The following is an 11,883-nucleotide window of genomic DNA, read 5'->3' as shown; positions in this document are numbered from 1 at the left end:
TGATTTTGACAACCTACCATGCAAAATTTGTGCATTATATATATTTATTATCTTCAGGTGTATGCATAATATCTGTCTATAAAATGCTATTTCAATTTATGTTGTGAGTGCTGGGGACTTTATTGTGGATGGAAAACCCAGATCAAGATAACAAAGTAGGCCCCAGTAATAAACATATTTTATTTGCATTGTGTTATTTTCCAAAGCAGATTTACTTATTTCAGTTTAAAATACCTGTTAAAATATAAAATATTCAGTTAGAATAACATTTCAGTTAAAAAGTTAAAAGCTGACTGCTTATTTTGAATGGATATGACTGGACATGACAGTAAAGTCACTGAAGGAAAGCAGTAAATTCTGCTTTCTACTAACTAAGTGAATTATACCAGAGCAGTTTATTGGGTCATGTCAAAGACTCGCATAGCAGTGGAATTTCATTCTCGTGTTTATATTTACAGATAATATGGTCTGGAATCAAAATACTCTATGTGTTTTTCATTAGCCATTGGCAGCATCAGAGAGCATGGACTATATGCCAGAAACTAGCTGTACTTGTTCCAATTTTATTTCACTTTGCTGCTAAAAGAATACTTAACTCACTATGTGGTATGGACAGTTTTGTACCCACAGAGACTCATAGGTCAGTTTGATAGTTAGACTTAACGATCATGAAGGTCTTTTCCAACCTAGACGATCTTATGAATCATATGACTACATTTTCAGTTACAAAGACTGTTGGCTTTACTTTTTAAACAGTTTTATAGATCAGAACTGATAATTATATCTGCCAGCCTATTTCATTGATGTGAATAACATACAGCATTCTTTCCTTACATTTGAAAAATCTTCTGGTAACAACTAAAGATGTTCCCTTAAGATGTTTGAATATTGAACAGTTTCTGACAGATATGGTGCATTTTAAAAGTTTTTGTTTTTCCATTTTGTTGCTGGATGACAATGGCAGCCAAAGGGCAGTCTGACAGAACAGAGTCTCTTATGGAAGTGCATATGAAGCAAAGGTGTGTAATTGAATTTCTCTATGCAGAAAAAATAGCATCCACTGGACATTCATCAATGTTTGCTGAATGTTTATGGAAACCAAACAATGGATGTTAGCACAGTGAGGCAGTGAATGATGTGGAAGACAAGCCACATTCTGGATAGCTGTGCACAGTAATCTCCTTTCTTGAAGTTTAAATTAATAATGGTAGTTTAAACCTGTATTATATTAATTATAGGAAGGACTAGTTAGTATGATATTAGACTGTGACGAAGCCTTAATGTGCTACTGTAGTTCCAATTTTGGTGTCTTTTTGGAGTGCAGGAGTGACTCCTAGAACATAATAACAGAAACTCTTGCTTTCTACCTTATTACCTAAAATATCATATGCTAGTATACAATGAGGTCAATTAGTATGTCTTAGAAAATAACTTGTTTTCATCACCTATAGCTTAGCTATTTACATGGTGCAATGTTTCACTAGCTGGTTATCCAGATATATTTGTAGGTAATGGAATAATTACCCACTAAATGGTAATTCACCTCACCTATCTGGAGTTACCTATCTTATAGTGAAGTGAATTGGTAAAGTCTTATTGTCAATTGGAAATTAGGGAGCCTAGAGCTTATAACAAAAAGTTAAGGAGCAGTAACATAATTGAGTTTAACAGAGCAGAAAGGGAACACACAAGTTAACAGTGAGATCGCTGTTAACAGTTTCATAAGGAATGCTCACATCACAGTGACTGCTCTGTTCATTGTCTTGTCATACCTAAGTAAAAGCATAACTATGACTCTCTCTGCTTATGCCAAAATAGTTACAGCAAGGGAAGGACAAAGGGAACAGTAACTGTATCAATAGAGGGAAAGACAACAATTATGTTAGAATATGGCTGCAGGAAATTCTTTCTCTCTAAGATGGAAAAAACATAGAAATAATATCTACAAATACAAGGCCAAATAGATGAAGACTGGACACAGTACAGCAATTTTGGTCAATGGGTCGGGTGTGAAAATTCAGCTCGTTAGAGGAGGGAGAAAAAGCTTGATGGAAATATTGAAAATGTATTTGGAGGATGTAAAAAGTAGAAGTATGGAAAACAATGGGGACTGGTTGAAAAAAAAGCTTAGTGCTTTGTGCACTAAAGACAAAATGAAAATGCGATTAGGGATTAAAAAGGCAGGGCTTGATACCAGTTGGAAAGTTGTCAACAAAATCAAGAAACAGAGTTGAAATTTAAGTATTTATCAACTTATGTATATATTTGTAGAATATATAAGAATAGCTACATATAAAATAAATTTATGTTGTCTATAGTGGATTGCAACATTTTACTTATGAGACGAAGGCTATTTCTTTGTCTGTTTATCTGAACTGTGGAATCAACATTTTGGTTTTCTCTAGTGTTCTCAGTGTTGCATTGCCTCCTGTGGTACTGACCTAAAACCAGGCCAGGACCAAGTGACTGCACGTACACACCAATGTGATGAACAGCAAAATGGCGTTTATTACACGTGAACTCTAGCTTATATAGCCTATGTGCTTTGTCTACGCCCATAAGGACACGTGCCACACATCAAACATAGAGCAGGGAGAGGGCCTATCACGTCACATCCTCTGGGGGGGTCTCGCAGTTGCCTACAACATCTCCCCCTCTCCAAGCTCAAGAAAGTCTACTACAACTCGAGAGGACTCTAACCGCGTACACCCCAAAATCCCTGCATTGCGCCTATACATGCCATTGTCCTCTCAGTTAAGCCTTTTGCCCCGTTACATCGCGATTCGCAGAATAACCTTATCCTAACAAACCTATAACCTATTAACCTAATGACAACCTATTAAGTTAATAATCCTAATGTCTTAAACGTGAGTTCTACATAAAACTATATATTGCATTCTTAGATGATGCTGATTCATTCATCTTAGCATTTGCCATACGAGTCATTTGTCTCAGCACACACTATACCTATATATGTGATATACCTATATACCTAATATACTTATATATAGAATATGACTATATACTTATATACCTATATACCTATATGTATAATATGACTATAAGCACTAAGCGTATTAATGCAACTATAACTGAATATAGAATAGAATTAAACAGAGTTAAACATTCTCGTCGCATTGGTGGACCATCCAAGAAGCACTTCCCATCAGTGGTGTTCTCCGTCCTTCTTTGCTCTCTCTAAGATGTGATGTCTCTCTCTCTTGTGTCATGGTGAACAGCGATGAAGGCTTTCTGTCCACTGCCTCTGATGTGTTTTAGCAGTTGGTACAAGTTATGTTGCACGAACTTCTTTCTTTTGTGGGTAAGCTGCTCAGGAGCGACTCCTTCTCTTGTTCTTTCACCGATCTTGTCTGTTGTCTGGGCCTTCCCAGGAATCAATGCTGTAAATGGGAAGACTTATGTTCCAGTTAGTTCCTTGCTGATGTCTGGCTTAACTTTTCGCGAAAGTATCCATACTATTTTTCCCGTCTCACAATGTTTTACTGCTGCATAGCCTCTTCTCCATACCAGAATCATCCAGCCAACCTCCCATTCCCCACTATCTGCTTTTTATTTTTACTGGAGGCCCTTCACTCAAAACTTTGGGCTGCCAATGTTTTGTACAGGGCTTCTACTGCAATCTTCACGTTCAAAGTGATTCAATGAGTAAATGGCTTTAGATAGAATCTCTGCTTGTCTTTTAACAGGAATCCCACTCCGGTACCCTTCCCCCTCACCTAGGACATGTAACTTTTCTTTGAGGAGGCAATTGGCACGTTCTACAATTGCTTGTCCCTGAGAGTTGCCAGGGATTCATGTGGAATGAGATACTCCCCAAGCAGTCAGCCATTCTTGGGTCAATTTTGAGATGAAGCAAGACCCATTATCTGTTTTTATCTGGCTGGGCAACCCCATAGAGGCTAGTGCAGTGGCCCAATGACTCTGTGCTGCAGTCGAATTGCACTTTGCATGTTGAGTGACTGATATCATAGAAGAAGCTGTGTCTACAGTAACGGTGAGCCATGGGCGAGGGGCCATGCGGGGTTCCCATGTAAAATCCGTCTGCCAGATTTGTAATGGCTTTAATCCACGGGGGTTAACACCTGCACGAATAGTTGGGGCAGAATTGCAATATGAACATGCCTGAACTACATTATGAGCTGTCGGCAAGGGAATAGAACAGGCCCGTGCCAAAGCCTTGGCACCTATATGAAGAGATGCATGAAGATCATGCACAGTTTTGACAGTGAAGCATGCTGTGCCTGCAATAATTGATGTGATGTCACTGATGCTAAATAATTAAAGCCACATCCTACAATACTGGTAAAGTTATAGACAGAGAGATTAGAGATTACTGATTAGAGTGATTGCTGATAGCTCTAGTGGCACTATCTATGAGTATGAAATTACAAAGGATACTTACACAAACATAACCTTTCCCAATATGTACCAACATTGTCTCAGGTACCTGTTGGAATGTACCTCCAAAATGACAAACATTTTATTCAATATCAAGGCAGATGTCTCGAGCTTTGAGAGCATTGCGCTCACAAGCAAATCCTTGTTGCTTGTTCTCCAGGCCTCAATCTGGCCACCTGTCCCTGAAGGGAACCCATTCTGATGCCCACAGTGCATACTGCACTGGCTTAAAAACCATGCACATCAGATTCATTACATCATGAGGAAAGAGAAGGCCTGACGCTGTCAGGACTTCTAATACATTTAAAGCGAGGAGTGATTTCAACCCCTGTTTCTCTGCACAATCTATCAGGTGTGTGATGTCTTTCAAATCAAGGGATACCCATTCCAGGCCTCTGTTATCGTTCCCTATTATCAGGAAGATCTCCAGTACACTTCCGCTGTCAGGCTAGATCTAAACTTCCCACAGTCTGTTAGTGCATCTCTCTTAACTCCTAAATGCAAATTCACCTCTCTCCTTTCACTATCCTTTTCAGTCACAGCTGGAAGCTGCAGGCTCCGCACCGCTCCCCTCAGACCCGTCTCTCTTTGATCATGCACTGACTGTTGTAGAGGCTTCTGATTGGTTGCATACGCACTCAATCTTGTAAAAGGATATGTGGGTCGAGTCAATGGGTCTGAACACTGTGGCAGAGAGTGGGTCCGGAGACTATCGTTATTTCGTCTTTCCCCCCCGGGTGCAACCTGAGCAGACAGCGCTGGCCAGACGCTACCTACTCCTTCAGGCGCGATGAGAGTGAACAGTGCTGGCCGGACATTATCATCTGAGCGCCTGTAAGTTACGTCGCTTCCCTTTCTCTCTCCTTTTTTTTCTACCGCCTCCCTAACTTTTGACCAATCCGTACCTGAGCCTTTTCTGCAGTCCCCACCCCCCTGAGTGTTACTGCATTCCACCTCCTGAGAGGAGAAAGCAAGTGTCCCATCCCAGCTCACTTCTCCCCCTGCCCCCGCAGGTGATGTTAGATTACACAGAGAAGGATACAGCAGTTGTCGTGGATATGGCTGGGGAGTTTCAACGACCTTGGATTCCTGCACTTAAGCCGTTTCACAAGATAAAAGTGCAGACAGTTCAGCGCAGTCTTCTTCTACTTGTTTATGCGAAGCTGAAGCCTAGGGGGGAGCGAAGGGTGATGCGGAAGGTGCGGACGAGAAGTTAGTCGCCATAGTTGAAAATGTATTTGCTGTGTTCTCTTCCTCAGGGGACCTGCAAGAAAGTATGCTTCCCGCACCATTTCTCTCAGTGTTAGTAAATTCCAAACCCATCATAATGCGCGCAGCCTCAGGAATTCTTCCCTCTTTTCTCACCGCTCAGAGAGCGCCGAGGACCAACCCCCAAACTTTAAGTTCCGCAACTTTTTGCTCCTCTATCGCATGCTGCACAAGCGTGGATGTAAATGTATCCCATCTAGTGGGGTCTAAAATGCCCTGAGGGGAGGGAAGATTCCACTCCTTTTCCAGGCGAACAAGTACAGTGGAAATGTCCTTAGAAGGAACATTCTTGCTGTAATAATCCTTACAGAACTGAAAGATCAACTTAATAACTTGATCCATCACCAGCACAGCACTGATGTCCCGATTTGAGAGCAACCTACCATTAACCACAGACTATCCCCACCCTCGAACTTCCACAGCAGCCAGCTGCTGCAGGCACGCCCTTAGGTGAATACCATAACACCACGGTCTTCTACAGCCAACCCACAATTACCTCATTACAGCATTGGAAATTCTGCAGGCTTGCAGGAGACTTTAACGCAAGTTGGCTTCTCATGCAAGGGGGATCCTCACAAGTGGGTTCCTCACTGGATACTCACACGGGTCACCAATGTTGCATTGCCTCCTACGGTACTGACCTAAAACCAGGCCAGGACCAAATGACTGCACGTACACACCAATATGATAAACAGCAAAATGGTGTTTATTACACGTGAACTCTAGCTTATATAACCTATGTGCTTTGTCTACGCCCCTAAGGGCACGTGCCACACATCAATCATAGAGCAGGGAGAGGGCCTATCGCGTCACATCCCGTGGGGGGGTCTCGCAGCCGCCTACAGCACTCAGTCAGTAATAATTTTCAGCAGGAAATATCTGTATTATTCAGTTATTCTTAATTATTACTTTCCAAACATAATTTATTGCAATGCCTTGCTGAAATCTTCTGGGAACTTACAGTAAGAGATCATGCTATTTTATTTTAGTGAAAGTATATTTATATGCTGTTTGAACTGCTATTATGCTATTATTATGCAGGCACAACACAGACTTTTCTTTTGTAGCTTCTGGTTTTGTGCTTATTTGACAGCAGATAAACTCATGGATTAGAATTAGAAATTATGATCATTTGTTAAGTCAAGAGTCTCTGAAATTCTAATTTGAAGGTTGGAATACAATAGAAATGATGAAACTCCACATCCATATGTTCAGATCTAAGGAAAATTTAAAATACAGTTTAAAAAGAGTTATTTAAGGTTTTTGTAATCTGTTAACATATTTTCTGAAAAGATAAAATATTGAATTACATGACAGATGATTGAACAGCTTTTATGCATTAACTGTACAATTGTAATTATCCTACTTAAGCAATGCAATTTCTCAGTTTAACTGGAAGCAGTAACTCAAAAAAATAAAAAAAAATAAAAAAAAAATTCCATAATTCTCTCTGTTCATCAAGTGCACAAATGGCAAATTCTATAAAATTAAACATATTTCACCTAGAATCATAGAATATTCAGAGCTGGAAGGAATACACAACGATGGAGTCCAACTCCAGGCTCCACGTAGAAACAGCCAAAATTCAAATTAAACCATATTTCTTAGTGTTGTTGAAATGCTTCTGGTGTTCTGTTAGGATTGGCATTGACCACAACCCTGGGAAGCCTCCTCCTGTGCCAGAAAACTCTTTCAGTGAAGAATTTTTCTCTGAAACAAAACCTGCCCCTCATACCATGATGCACCTTCACTCCATTCCCTTGGGTCTTGTCTCAGTCACCAGAGAGATCAGTGGCCGAACCTTCTCTTCTCTCATGAAGAGCTATAGGCCACCATGAAACAAAGACTTCATCAGTGTGAAGATGTCTAAGTGGACATCCTCTGAATATATGTTTCTTTTTGCTCCTCAGAATTGGTTGTTGCAAAGATAGTTGCAAAATGAAAAATAACTGCAAATGAATAAATCCTTCTGAGACTATAATTTAAAATAAAAAATCCATCTACTGGTAAAAGGGTTGCTATTTTGTAAAAGGAGATTTGATTTTATGAGACTTTATTCAGTTTTACTCTTGAACTTCATGTCACCTTCCAGAGAGAAGATGCTGAAGATATTCTCTTTTTAGTAAGTTCCATCTGATAAGTAACTCTAATTTTGGATACATATAATGATGATTTGCAACATGTCACTAGCATTCTATGCAAGAACTTTACACAGTTAAGTTCATTAACATATTAACATAAGATGAACCAGTTTCTCTTGAGATTTTAGTCAAAGAATTCACTATGTGGTCTAAAAGCCCATGTGTTGAAGCAAAATAATGAAACATTAAAGGATCATAGTTTGCTAAAGAAAATAATTTAGCTTTCTTCACCCGCTGTAGAATTCCTTCCTCTCTCACTGTCTCATTCTCTCTAACCTTCTCTTTGTAATTGGCATATATATGCCACGTAAATATATAATGTGCATATATATATGTATATACACAAGTATATATGCAGGGATAGCCAGAGTGGATTGCATTTTGAATATGCTGGTTCATCCATCCAATAGGCATTAGTCAGGTGATAGGCTACCTGAAAGCAAGGGCAACATATTTGAAACGGCAGCCAGCTACTTATAGCCATATAGTCACTCACCAATTAGTTTTTCTTCCTCTAGCAGAAGCTACAAATGGATTAACCACAGTTCGCTGTTTATTAGATAAATAAAATTTAATCTGAGATGTCATTTTGTACTTATGTTTTCAAAGACTGAAATTTCTTGCACACTAAATAGACAACCCCCCCAAAATAAAACAAAACAAACAAACAAACAAACAAAAAACCCAACAGCAATAATAATAAAATAAGAAAGGAAAACTGAAACAGAAGGAATGTATTCTACAGGACAGTAGAGGTTTTAGTACAGTAGAAGAAATTTGGATATATATACTAGGAGTATTTATTACAAATATGGCTAACAGCAACTTCCTGCAATTGGAATGGATCCTTGGCTAGTGTTTTTAATATCTTCTATAGTAAAATACCAGACTTCAATGATACTTCTATAGAGTGTGTGATTAATAACTAATAGAGAAACATGATGACAGCTTACAGCTCCTGCATAAGTTTAATGGTTGGGAAAGAGAAGAAATATTTATATTAGTTTAGGGTGCTTCACCCTTGAGTAATGGGATGAGATTCAAAAAGGGAAAACTCAAGCTGAATTTAACGCAAAAGCTTCCTGACAGTGAGATGTAAAATGAGGCTAGACTGTATGCCTAATGGGAAATTGGTAAATACACTGGTAAATACACAGTAGGAAAAAATTCACCTTGGAAGAGCAAATGACTAGATAGTCTGATAATTTTATTTTTATTTTTTTTCGGGTGTTGAATGAATCTGTGAGCTTGAATAAAACCAGGAAAAGAAAAGAAAATTTGTTAAGTACTAGACAGGTTTGCTGTAGAAAAATTCAATTGTGAGAAAGCTTTGGTGATTTTTTTATTTCACTGCTATACATCAAGACAGGCAATCCACACCAGCATGAAATTGAGTATTAGCTGAATAATAACCCACCCATTTTCTCCCAGGTCTGGTATCCCTTTATCCCTTACTCAAGCATAAAATGACTTCCCACACCTGTATGTTTCTCCCTTTCCATTCCTTTCTCCTCCATCACCACTTCCACAGTACAGAAACTGGAATAGAAGAAAGATTTTTTGGTGTTGGTAAGGGAAGTAGTGAAAACACGAATATATGGGAAGGCCTATGAACACAAATATGCAGAAGTTTTCATTGGAGTTATCCTACTGCTTACAACTATAATGAAGACTGAAATCATATGACGTATGAGTTGTGGAAGTGTGTACTAACAGTATATGGCATGTAAATAGCTGTCATCTGGCGAGCCATCTTACATTTCATGGCTTGATTCTCAGATCTATGGGAATTATTTGCTGTTTTCCCTGTTGTAGCATGAATAAAGACTTCACAGAGAACTACAGAAAAAATGTACAAATTAATAGAGTGCATAATAAAAAAATAGTTTTGTCGTTTGAAGCATTTTAAAGCAGGTGAGTATTTTCTGGTCCTCCTTAATCATTCAGCCATTGTAAAGAATTTTCTAATCATAGTAATGAAAAGATAAAACTTTAAAATTACATTTGGAATGTAAATACACTTTGCAAGTTATTCATTTAAAATTTTCCATCTTACTGAGAGGAAAAATTGAAAAAAGTCTGCGGAAGAAGCTCTGAATATACTGTGATTTCATTTGCTGTATAATATTTTACTACTAAGCCTGTTAAGTTGTAAAATCATAAGATGCTGCTGAAGTAATCCAATCAAATAAAGTGAAAATAATACTGACGAAACTCTCTGTCATTTTTATGAACTCATAAATTTTAGAGTGTAAATGCATAAGATGCTTCTCAGAAACTGTTGAGGTGTTTATATGCCAGATCCTGCACTTTGACCACAGTACCCCCAATTGCTATAGGCTTGAGGCTAAGAGCCTGGATGACTGTGAAAAGGAAAGGGACCTAGGGGTATTGGATGATGCTCAGCTGAACATGAGCCAACAGTGTGCCCAGGTGGCCAGAGGGCCAATGCTGTCCTGGCCAGCATTAGAAATAGCATAGCCAGCAGGAGCAGGGAGGTGATCATCCCCCTCAGCACTGATGAGGCTGCACCTTGAGTACTGTGTTCAGTTTTGGGTTCCTCACTACAGGAAAGACATTGAGGCCCTGAAACATGCTCAGAGAAGGATAATGAAACTGGTGAAGGGTCTGGAGCACAGATCTTACGAGGTGTGAATGAGGAGCTGGAATTGTTCAGTCTGGAGAAGAAGAGGCTCAGGGGAGACCTCACTGCACTCTACAGCTTCCTGTTGTTTTGAAGAGGAGTTTGGCCTCTTCTTGCAGAAGAAGAACCTGAGGAAATGGCCGCAAGTTGTATCAGGGGAGGTTTAGATTAGACATAAGGAGAAACTTTTTCTCTCAGAGAGTGGTCAGACACTGGAATGGCTGCCCAGGGAGGTGTTGGAGTTGCCATCCCTGGCAGTGTTCAAGAGGCATCAGGATGAAGAGCTGCAAGGTATGGTTTAGTAGCTTGTGATAGCAATGGCGATGGGAGTACTGTTGGACTAGATGATCTTATAGGTTCTTTTCAACCTTATGATTCTATGATTCATTTGTTTGTTTAGTTACAATCTGAAGTACAGAATACAATGAGCTAATGACTCTTAGATTAGAAAGTGGATTCTAGAGCACTTCAGGATGTACTTCAGCATTTTGGATGTACTAGGAAACCTCTTATTTTCTGAGTCCACTAGATTGGCTTTATACTGTAGGATCAATGAAAATTGTTTCGACTTTCCTTTTAAAGCCATTGTAGAAAGAAATACGTTTTCAGATCTAGGTACTAATCAGTCATCCCAGGTAACTCTACTTTTAAAGTACTTAATTTTAAATACAACACATTTTTAGAAAATTTATTGAAACCTGATTTTGTATTTTTGCCATGGGTGTAGTCCTCTCACCTGAATGTACAGACAGTGGATTCCTAAATTCAGAGTATGGAGAAGTGAAATCTTAAATAGACTCTTCTATTGATATGAATCTTTGAAAACAAAAATAACCATGCTTCTTCATTTGTTCAATGCTTTAGGCTGTAATCAAACTTTTCATACCAATTAAACCACTGAATAATGCAAGGAGGAAGTCAATATTCCAGCTGCATTCCTATAATATTGTTTGCATGTATAATTCTGCCCGTCTAGAAATGACTCTGTTGTTCAAGATTTAAACCCAATCATACAATTTGCAGCAGTGTCTGTTTATACACATTTTCAAAACTCCATCATCCTTGTATTTTCATAATCTCTGATCTCCCAGGTTTACTTGCTTAACAAATTTCCAAAGCATTTGGCCTCTCTTCCCCTTTCTAGATGTACTCTACCACACTTACTGATTATGGTATTCAGATGTATAGGCTAGAGAGTGTGTTTTATGTTTTAATGATGGTCTTTATACCAAAACTCTATTGAGCATTTTATTGCTTACCTGTGAAATACAATATTTATTAAATAAATAAATGTACATAAAGTTGTATGGAAAATGGAAAGTATTGCACCACTAAAATGGAAGAGATGGAGAAAGTATTTTTTCTCTTCCTCTTCCTCTTCCTCTTCCTCTTCCTCTTCCTCTTCCTCTT

Source organism: Lagopus leucura, unplaced genomic scaffold (genome assembly GCF_019238085.1).
Source record: "Lagopus leucura isolate 7727_CA_CO unplaced genomic scaffold, USGS_WTPT01 Super-Scaffold_774, whole genome shotgun sequence".
Classification (NCBI taxonomy): Eukaryota; Metazoa; Chordata; class Aves; order Galliformes; family Phasianidae; genus Lagopus; species Lagopus leucura.
This window is presented reverse-complemented; position numbering follows the sequence as displayed.